The sequence below is a fragment of the Eutrema salsugineum genome, unplaced genomic scaffold, assembly GCF_000478725.1.
Source record: "Eutrema salsugineum unplaced genomic scaffold, Eutsalg1_0 scaffold_10, whole genome shotgun sequence".
NCBI lineage: Eukaryota > Viridiplantae > Streptophyta > Magnoliopsida > Brassicales > Brassicaceae > Eutrema > Eutrema salsugineum.
The window spans coordinates 1967358-1976113 of record NW_006256908.1 but is presented as its reverse complement, the minus strand read 5'-3'; the positions used below and the strand labels follow the sequence as shown (position 1 = coordinate 1976113).

General features: G+C 36.9%; 1 pseudogene; it reads left to right on the top strand.

Annotated features, from left to right (window-relative positions):
• Positions 1–6458: 6458 nt before the first annotated feature.
• On the top strand, positions 6459–8240 carry LOC18026630 (annotated as a pseudogene).
• Positions 8241–8756: the final 516 nt, after the last annotated feature.

The window sequence follows — 8756 nt, the reverse complement described above, 5'->3', positions numbered from 1 at the left end:
AAAACTATGCATGATGGTTTTGCCAATACACATAGTTTCACTTATGAAGGTCGGCGTATCACTCTGATGCCTTCTCAGGTTGCCACAGACTTGACGGTCAAAAGCGAGGACATCGAGCCAACTCTTGTGGATAAGAGCAAGCCTGCTTTCTTCATTTCTAAATCTGAAATTTTTTATGAATGCAGAGCTATTGATGTTGTTTTTCTTCTCTGTTTTAAACCGCAGATATTGTCGGTGCTTCCTTCTGTTCCATTGGCTTTTCTTGACCTCTTGAAAGAATTTGCAGATGTCTTTCCAACCGAATTATCTGATGGACTTCCACCACTGCGAGATATACAGCATTGCATCGATTTGGCTCCAGATTCTGTGTTGCCAAACCGTCCTCACTACCGTATGAGCCCAAGAGAACATGACGGTAGTGAGGACGGTAGTTGAGGATCTCCTTGCCAATGGTTATGTGCGTGAAAGCCTAAATCCTTGTGCTGTTCCGGCTGTACTCATCCCTAAGAAGGATGGCTCCTGGCGAATGTGTGTTGACAGCATAGCTATTAATAAGATTACCATTTGGTACAGGTTTCCGATTCCGCATCTTGATGACCTTCTGGACCAAATCGGATATGCTTCTCTTTTTACCAAGTCGGATCTTCGTAGTGGATATCATCAGATTCGAATTCGTCCTGGTGATGAATGGAAGACAGCGTTTAAAACACGCAAAGCGTTGTTTGAATGGCTGGTGATGCCTTTTGGACTGTCGAATGCTCCGAGCACTTTTATGCGTGTTATGAATGAAGCCCTGCGGCCATTTATTGGACGGTTTGTTGTTGTCTATTTTGACGACATTCTTCTCTTTAGTTCTTCTTTGACTGAGCATTTGGAGCATCTCCGTGATGTACTGCTGGTGCGGCGAAGAGAAAAATTGTTTGCAGCTACACAAAATTGTGTTTTTGGTGCCGATCAGATTCTTTTCTTGGGTTATATTATATCTGCACGAGGTTTGGAAGTCGATCCTGCAAAGATTTCGGCATTACACTCCTGGCCAACTCCTCGTTCTGTTACTGATGTTAGGAGCTTCCATGGCTTAGCTTCATTCTACCGGCGATTCATACATCATTTTAGCAGCATCATGGCCCCGATCACTGCTTGTATGAAATCCGCCTCTTTTTGTTGGACTTCTGAAGCTGATCTCGCGTTTTAGACGATCAAGTCTAAACTCACCTCTGCACCTGTTTTGATTCTTCCCAATTTTGATATGGCGTTTGAATTACATTCTGATGCTTCCAAAACAGGCATCAGAGCAGTTCTTAGCCAAACCGGTCGTCCCATTGCGTTCTACAGTGAGAAAATTGCAGGTTCTCGTGCTCGATACAGTACGTATGATGTTGAACTGTATGCTGTCGTCCAAGCCGTGAAGCATTGGAGACATTATCTGTTTCATCGTGAATTTGTTCTCTACACCGATCACGATGCTCTTAAGCATATGGGTTCGCAGGATAAAGTGTCTGCGCGTCACACCTCTTGGTTTGCTTATTTGCAACAATTTTCGTTTGTTATTAAGCACACGGCAGGCTCTCTTAACAAGGTTGCTGACGCTTTGAATAGCCGCTATGCTTTGCTTACTACTTTGCATACTTCTGTTCCTGGTTTTGATACACTTTAGAGTTGTATCCTCTGGATCCTTTCTTTGCGAAGATCTGGCGTGACGCCGAGCAAGGTCTGGGATTGACATATCTCATGTTTTATAGCTTTTTGTTTTGCGGTTCGTAGTTGTGTATTCCTGAGTGTAGTTTGCGACTTCAGTTGATTCGCGAACTTCATGGTGAAGGTCACATTGGAAGGGATCATACGCTTAAATTGGTAAGTGCTTCTTATTTTTGGCCAACTTTAAGACGTGATGTGGAACGTTTTATCGTACGATGTGGGATCTGTCAAGCAGCTAAAGGCAAAGCCAACAACGCAGGCCTGTACTTGCCTCTGCTAATTCCTACTCAACCGTGGACAGATATAAGTATGGATTTCGTGCTTGGGTTACCAAGGACGCAAAGGGCTAATGATTCCATCTTTGTTGTGGTTGATCGTTTTTCTAAGATGGTACACTTTATCCCCTGTAAGAAGACTACTGATGCAGTTCAGGTAGTGATCTTATTCTTCCGGGAGGTTTACAAACTTCATGGTTTACTGCTATCTATTGTGTCCGATAGGGATTCTTGCTTCTTGAGTCACTTTTGGAGATCACTGTGGCGTCTCCTTTGGACCAAGTTGGACATGAGTTTGGCCTATCATCCACAGACGGATGGCCAAACGGAAGTCACTAATCGAGCACTGGGACATTTGTTGAGGTGTCTTGTTGGTGATAACATCAAGACATGGGATCCCATTCTTTGCCAGGGCGAATTTGCTCATAATCGTGATGTTAACCGTAGTACCGGTTTTAGTCCTTTTCAGGTGGTTTACGGGAGCGTGCCTCGGTGTCCTGCAGCTCTTGCTATCACTCCTGATCGAACTCATTTCATGGTCGAGCTTGCGACTTTTTTGATGAATTTGCTGTTATTCACGAGCAAGTTCGTTCGAACTTAGAGGCTGCAATAGCAAAGTACAAGTCTGATGTTGATGCATGCAGGCGTGATGTCCAATTCCAGTTCGGAGACTTATTTTGGGCAGTGTTAACTAAAGATCGTTTCAAACCCGGTATTTATAACAAGCTCAAGTCTCGAAAGATAGGTCCCCTCACAATCGTGGAGAAGATTAACAACAATGTGTATCATCTACAACTTCCACCACATATGAACACTGCTGATGTTTTCAATGTCAAACACCTTGTTCCTTTTGTGGCCGAAGATGGAGTTGAAAATTCGACCTCGAATTTTCTTCTTACCTCGGGGGACCTGATGTAGCGACATCTCTATCTCTTTTACTTGGATTACAAGCTATTCTAATCTTTGGTTATTTTGACTTTAGTATTATTTCCTTTTATCGATAAGTACTATAGTTCGAGCCTATATAAGGCGTTGGATCTTTTATTTTGAGACTTGGTTTTTGCATTATTAAGAAAGAGCTTTCTCTTTATCGAAGTCTTCGAATTCTCCCTGTTCAACAAAGAATTTTGAGCAACAAAACAGAGCATCTAGATCTATTGATACTTGAGTTCTGTCTTATCTACTTGTCTGCTGCAACACAGATTAAAGCGAAGGCTATGATCTTCCTTCGCCATCATCTCCATGTAGATATCAAGAATGAATACTTGACTATAAAAGAACCAGAAGTTCTTTGGAGTAGCTTGAAGGATAAGGTTTGACCACCTAAAAAATGTGGTATTACCTAAAGCTCGCTATGATTGGACACATCTGAGAATACAAGACTTTAAGTCAGTGAGTGAGTATAACTCAAAAATGTTCAATATAACTTCCAAATTGGAGTTATGTGGAGAGAAAGTCACAGATGCAGATATGCTGGAAAAGATATTCTCAACCTTTCACGCAAACAATGTTGTCCTGCAGACACAATATCGTGAAAAAGGATATAAGAAATACTCTCAACTTATATCTTCTCTCCTTCTGGCTGAGCAAAACAATGAGCTACTGATGAAAACCCATCAATTACGTCCAACTGGTTCTGCTCCATTGCCTGAAGCAAATGTGGTATCTCATGATGATGAAGGAAGTGATTACCAACGTGGACATGGAAGTAGAAGTGGTCGTGGAAGAGGATATGGTTTTGGTCGAGGTCGAGGTCGAGGTCGAGGCCGAAGTATTTCTTTCAAGAAATCATACTCTCAGCAAAATTGGGAAAGGAAAGATAATATTAAAGAAAAAAAAATAACAAATGTTTGTCATCGCTGTGGAGGAAAAGATCACTGGTCTCGTACTTGTCGCATACCAAAGCGCCTTGTTGACCTTTATCAAGAGTCAATTAAACAAAAAAGAGTGCACGCTGAAACAAACTTCGTGTTCGATGATGAAGATGATCTAATGAATGCTGATGATTCCCAAGCCCCTGAAGGGAATTTGATTTAGATATGGTGTTGGTTTTGTTTTGGTTTTTCTTGAATTCATTTTTTTTTTGGCTTTATTTAGTTCTTATCTTTGCACTATGATATTAATTGTTTCCTTTGTTTTATCAAACATGATTAAATTATTTTATTGAATTAAGAAATTATTTTTATGATTTATCAGTTTTGCATAAATTATCTGTTATTAATTCTATTTATTTTCTATATGAATTATCTGCCACTAATATTCATCAGTGCACAAACTGTTATGCTTTGTTTCTTTGTAGTATTTATGCATGAATTATCTGTGGTTAATTTTGCATTTTTTTCATATGAATCGATTTTTGCAAGAATCATTTAGAATAGATCATGATAAGTAAACCAGAAGTTTACTAAATCTCACTGTTTTGGCATAACTATTAAGCCATTCCAGTTAAATAATAATGCGAATAAGATCCAGAAGATTTTTATGTGTTTGGTTTTCACTCTCCAATAAATTTGGAATTATTGATTTTCTGGTACTTATACAAGAGATATTTTGGACTGATCATCCATTATATTTTGCGAAAGTATTTGGATAATTGATTAGAGTGAAAGCACATTAATTCGCATTAAGCCAACAAATAATCTTCCCAAAATTAGTTTTGGTCAGGAGCCAGATATTTCCCATCTTAAAGTTTTGGATATAATGTTGCTCCACCACATTGATCTTAGATGGAACCTCAAAGGAGGTTAAGAACTGTTGGATATCAATCTTCCTTAATATGGTTTGATTTACAGCCTATCATTTCAATGAGTCAGTTTTTCTAACAATTATAAGGAGAGAAGAAAATAAACACCTGGAAAATCAGTGAATAAAAATTATCTTAGTCCTCATTAAAGATGTGCACGAAAAGTTAAAAGATAATTTATTTGAAAAGTTATGCCAGAAGCATTTCCTGACCCTGTTGAGTGATACCAGCTGTGCTCCAATTAATATTGATGTCCCGGATGGACAATATCAACTGCTATTGAGGCTAAAGATCGCATGAAGCGTGATAGACCTAATGGTTCCATATATAGAATCATCGGAAAAGAAAAAGGAGCATATATAAAATGGCAAGGCCATGGAAGCAAGCTCTAGAAGAGACATAGACATGAGAAAGAAAGAAATCTAGGTACCTCGTAATGATAAGATATTTCAACTAGTTGAATCATGTCTGGAATGAATGGGATCAAAAGCAAATCGACGTCGATAATATTTTTGCATGTAGTAAAGCAGTTGATGATGATAATTGAGGATCAGAAACCGCGGTATATATAAGAAGATGTTTTGAAAAACATATGATGATTGGCCAATCATGGAAAAGCCTTTAAAAATAAAGTTAGAATCTCTTGCAGAGAATTATTTGGACCAGTAGTCCGTACACTTAGAATTATAAAACTATTAAGACGTATGTGGATCTTTATGCGTAAGATAAATAAAGATAATATATGAAGAGTTATATTTTTCTGTGGTGGATGCAACTAATTTTTGAATCCTTTATGAATTTGATAATGAGAAAGAGACTTGATTTAGTCTCAAAAGAATTCAAATTGCCAGAAGCAGATAAGATGCTTCCATAGGGAGATATATGATAGTTGTACTCTTTTTCCTTATCATGGTTTTATCCAATTGGGTTTTTCTATGACAAAATTTTAACGAGGCAACTGAAAACACAATGGTGATATACATCTATCGCAAATTCCTTTAAGTGAAGATTTGGCGGACTTATGTACCAAGACGTCTCCAACTGCTATTTTCAAGAAGATTATTCAGCATCTTGGATCGCGTTTTTCTCAAGCATTTTGAGTGATGTATTCATGAGGGGGAGTAATAGCGTGTTGCACTCTTTTTCCTTTAACCATGGTTTTTCTATTGGGTTTTCCTAGTAAAGTTTTTAATGAGGCAGCATTTTAGACGCTTTACTACTATTACATTATCATGAACATCCAAGGGAAGTGTTATAAATAATTATGTAGATGCCCATTATAAAGCTCACTATTAGAGGAGATTTAGAATATTCTCTATTTCCTTATTCTCTAGATTTTAGCTTTCTCTCCAAGTCTTTGTAATATTATAAATACCTATCATTATTTATAAAATAAAACATAACAATTTTTCTCTTCTTTTCTTTCTTTTTTATTCACAACACATTATTCGTTACTATAAATTGTTAATTCTCCTATAAATTTAACAGAAAAAACTATAAATTATTTTATAGACTTGTGCTCAAAAAGAAAACTAAAAGCAGCAATGTAAATTTCTCCAAAGGATGACGCTCAACTTCAAGCCCAATACGTGCCTACGTGGGTCGGTCACGTTTGCTCCCACCAAAAAAAAAAACAATTAAAAAACAAAAATAGTAAGTAAAAAAACTGGAGCTTATGACGTATAGAAATAGAAGGTAGATAGCAAGGCAGCTTGAACAAATTAGGGCTTTGACAAATTAGGATGGAGCAACAATCGAAGAAATCAAGGAGGTCCTTTCCTCTCGATCTAACCTCAGAGATACTCTCAAGGCTACCTGAGAAATCTGTTGGGAGGTTTCGTTGCGTGTAGAAGCTTTGGTCATCAATCACCACCGATCCATATTTTATCAACCTGCATGAAACCAGGTCCCTGCAGCAGCCGAATCTTCTACTCTGCATCAGAAAAAATGACAGCGTGCTTGTTTACTCGATTCCAGAACATACTCAGATCTCTAACAGGTCTAACTCTTCTTTTAAACCTATTGATCTTCATCATATGAAATTCCCAAGAGATTATAGTTACTTCTGCTCTAGGCAATCTGTGCACGGCTTGATATGCTCTCAAGAATCAAGAAAGCCTATAATATGGAACCCTAGCAAGAGACAATTTTTAACTTTACCCAAACCATGGCGTAAGGTCAGAGTAATAGTGTTTCTAGACAGAGCCGTGCCCAGAAATATGAAGTCCATAAGCGGTGTTAAAAAAAAAGACTCTTTAGAAACTTTTTTTTAAAAAAACCCTAATTAACCATATTTATCCCATATTCATATAAAACCTATCCAATTCATACATAAAAAAAGTTGTCTTTTTCTTAAATTTTCTTTAAAACCAGTAATAACAATCATCATTCTAAACAAAATAAATAAAAAGTAACCAATTACAAATCAAACTAAATCTGATACTATATGAAACAAAATTAAATGACAAAAACTTAATAATGAGCAAATACCTTTTGATTATGTGATTGTTCAGTAAGAAGAAAAAGAAGTAAGAAGTTTCAAAACTTAAACAAAAATGGAGAGTTTGAAAAGATAATTTCCTATAAAAAAGTTTAGTTTGTCTAGTTGTTTAGGATGCTATGTATGTTTTTCTAATATTTATTGTGTTGTTAATTTTAGTTTATAATTTGTGTGTTTTTGAAACTAAATCTAGACTCTTCAAATTATAATAACTTATAATGTTAATAATTAGGATTAAATTGGACACTCTTGTCTTTTTAAAAAAAAAAACTGGGTCATAGGCCAATGTTTCTTTTCTTTCCACATAGGAACGGGCCTGTTTCTAGGACACGATCCAATCGAAGGTAAATATAAAGTATTGTGCGTTCCCTATAAAAAAACTTGCTACGAGTGCCGAGTTTTAACACTGGGATCAGCTCAAGTATCATGGAAAAAGGTCAAAACTTACCATAATAAGCATCGTCCTTAGGGTTATACTAATGCTGGGAGATGCATCAAAGGGGTTATATACTATCTGGCCACTAAAGGCAAGACGCATGAGTTTGTTTTAATGAGCTTTGATGTCAGATCTGAAACATTGGACACGATAGGACTACCATCCGTTATTTCTTTTGTAACCGATATTTATAGTGATAAGCTGATAAATTATCGGGGGAGGTTAGCTTGTATGGATAACAGTAATGGAGGAAGACTGTGGATATTGGTGGATGCAGAGAAACACAAGTGGTCATGTCAAAACTTTCATTCACCTTTAAGTTACCATGATCCGAGCTTGAGAACTTTCAAGCTAAGAGGTTGCACTCAGGCCGGTGAGCTTATTTATTTACCAGACAAGTTTCATAAACCGTTTGAGATTTTACTTTGTGATCCTGTCAGAAACAGCTATAGAAGATTTGAGTTGAAAGGAATCACAGACAGCTATAGAAGATTTGAGTTGAAAGGAATCGCAGATGACCATGGAGGTGAAAACAATATGTACCAGATCTATGCTTTCCCGAATCACATTGAGAGTATGTCTTTGTAACAATTTTGTTTTCCCTTAGAATGACACTTAATTTATAAAACTTTATGATGTTTTTGTTTCTTATAATTTTCGCTCATTCTTTAGTTTGATTCTATCCCCCTCTGAGTACAAAATGAGATGCAGAAATGGAACATTAGGTGTATAACTTGCCTTGCCCGTCAAGTAAGCTTAGAGACCCGTCGATCTTAATTTCACCTTTTTGGTTGCTCTGTTTTAAAAAGAGATTGCTTTATTTTTAGTCTTCTTTCTCTCAGTGATACTCTAGAATGAATCCATCAGGTTGTTTTCTCAGAGCCTCTGTTTCAGCTAGTGCCGCATTTTGTTTTTTTTTTCATTTTTGTTTCACAATCTAGTTTCTGTTGGACCCAATAATTACAAAGCCTACAAACTTATATTTTTGGTTAAAGTGTGAATACAAATAAAGCCTTTTAAGGCAACTTAAAATGTAAAGAACATTATTTTGTCCCACATTGAAGGATTGAAAAAATTTAGAGTCATATAAATATAGACACACAC